Genomic DNA, 2,449 nt, shown 5'->3' with positions numbered 1-2,449 from the left:
TGTTTAAGCTGTCCTTCTGATATGATTTGAAACTGTCTCATTGCTATCTGTTTGTCAATAAAACTTTGGAAAAAAATAAATAAAAATAAAAATACAAGTAGATTTATTAAAAGGAAACTCACTTTTACAGTAGCAGCTAAGTCAATTGAGAACATATAGTTTTACAAAGAGTTATAATCCTAAAAGTTCTATAATTTTATTATATACAGCATGGGCTATTTTTCTTGTGTGTAAAGCAATAAAATATAACAGGTCTTTGGTTAGCTTTAATGTGTGAAATGTGCTCCCTGTGTTTTGATTTCTTGGGTAGGTGGCAGGATTACATACTCCAAGCTGTAATATCACTGCCCAGCTAGTTCACCAAGCCCAGCCACAGGCCATGCAGAGGGCTTTGACTGGCATGCACTTGCGTGATGCCTTCTGCCATGAAGTCGCTGATGAGGCATCGAGGCAAAGAATTCAGGTCTTTCTCCCATCCTCTGAGGGTTCATTAATATATCACACCCCTTAAGTAAGTGCTGCCTCATAAACAGGTCATCCGATTTACCTTAAAGAATCTTCAGCCATTTCAGGACATCAACACCTATAGTATTCAAAAAATGTTTTCTGTTGTATGGGACTCAGAGACACTACTTTTCCTTGTGCCATCCCGTGCAAATAAGGGAAGTCCACATCAGGTTTTAGGTCTGCTGTTTCAGGGGCGATTAAGACATCATGAAACTTGTGGCCACAAAATCCTCTGAAGGCATCTGTCTTTGTTCCATCATGACAATTATAAGCAATCAGCGCAGAACTTCCAGTGAGCGCAATGCATTCAGAAAGTTCCTGAATGACAACCCCAGCATCATCACACACTTCAGAGTGATCCCTTTTTCATAATGTTGCAGAGTAACTTCTGCTGGAGTGACACAAGGCACCAGGACAAACCTCAGCTTCTCAGAAACTGTGCATCAGTATCAATGAGTATTCCTCTGCAGGCTTGGGTGTTTTCTGAAAATTATGCAAGGAAGAACATCAAAAAATTCATTTGCAAGAGAAAAGCTGTACCGTTTTGGAACATGCTGTGGAGCCCGGTACCAGCATACTGGGAGGCCATACTTAGGATCACCTTTCCTGTACACTAGGGACTCTGCATACTGCCCCATGGGATCTTTGCTTCAGTCAGTGTTGATGCTTGAAGATCTCTTAAGCTTTTTCTCATTTCTACCAGGTGCATTGAAGTGTCACAGTTCTTTAGCACAGACACAACGTGAATGAACACCTTCAAAATGTCTCCCATGAGGGTGCCCCGACTGGGCCCCAGTTCCACCAGCTGCAGAGCTGCGTTTTTTCCAACTGACATCCATTCCCTAATGAACCATATTCCTAGTAGCTCCTTAAAGATCCAACTTATTTCAGGTCAGGCAATGAAATCTCCTTTTTCTCCCAGCATATCTGGGTGCACATAATATCCCTCAGCTGTTTAGTTAACACCTGCCTCAGGTACTCGGCCACATGATGGGGCTGGTGGATTGATTTTGCAGAGAAGATGCCTCAGCATCGGTATCACGCGGTTGTCCTTTGCAGGCTCACTCCCTGAGCTAAAGTATTTTTCTCTTCAGGTACAGGAAATGACTGAGGCTGGAGCCAAGCCGCACAGCACTGTTGCCTGGCTACGATCTCAGTAGGCCTGCTGGCAGTTTCATTGGATGAAAGACAATTGACAGGGTACTGGGCCTGGGCAGGAAGGGAGCATGCGCAGTAGGGGTGGGAGGGAGCATGTGCAGTGGGAAGGCCCCTTGCAGTTCGGGAGGGGCGAGCTCCCTCACTTAAGCACTTTCCCCTATGGTGGCCCAAAAGTGTAGCTGGTGACCAACCGCCTCCTGTAGGGCCTGTGAGGAAATCTATGAACTCAGGAGGAGGAAGCCCACAGAGGCACATCCAGGGCAGCCCTGAAAGCCCCGCTCCCGAGGAGCCCACACAGGAAAAGCAAGAGCAGTTGAGCAGGACTGGAAGCCAGCACCTGGAATAGAGAAGGCGCGTGGCCTGCAGCCACCCAGGAGCCACCATGGCTGGGTACTGTGCATTGGTGAGTACGCATGAGGGCGCCACACCTGAAGGGGTGCTTTGGCCTCCAGATAATGGGCAACAGGGCCAAGCTGGAGGACCCGGCGCCCCCTGGAAGATGCTGGGCTCTGCACGCCTGTGTGTACAAAATTACATTAGTCCCTGGGAGATAGCTCAGTGGACTGAGTGCCTGCTTAGGCAAACTCAGGGATCATGCCCCGATCCCAGGCACCCCATGTCACACCAAGCTGTGTGTGAGATGCGTTTAAAAAAGAAAAAAGAGTGGTCAGCAACCATCACCACATGCTTCACCTGCGTTATCTCCAGGTTGGTCTGAGCCAGCCAGAAACAAAGTGGAATGCTGCATGCCTGTAATCCTAGTACTGGTAGGCTGAAAGCAAAA

At 47.3% G+C, this 2,449-nt stretch overlaps 1 pseudogene; it reads right to left on the bottom strand.

Annotated features, from left to right (window-relative positions):
- Positions 1-341: 341 nt before the first annotated feature.
- The window catches only part of LOC101590087, a 2,663-nt pseudogene continuing 555 nt past the window's right edge, over positions 342-2,449 (bottom strand).

The sequence above is a fragment of the Octodon degus genome, unplaced genomic scaffold (genome assembly GCF_000260255.1).
Source record: "Octodon degus isolate 3935 unplaced genomic scaffold, OctDeg1.0 scaffold00526, whole genome shotgun sequence".
Taxonomy (NCBI): Eukaryota; Metazoa; Chordata; class Mammalia; order Rodentia; family Octodontidae; genus Octodon; species Octodon degus.
The sequence above is the reverse complement of the archived record's forward strand: the minus strand, read 5'-3'. Positions and strand labels throughout refer to the sequence as shown.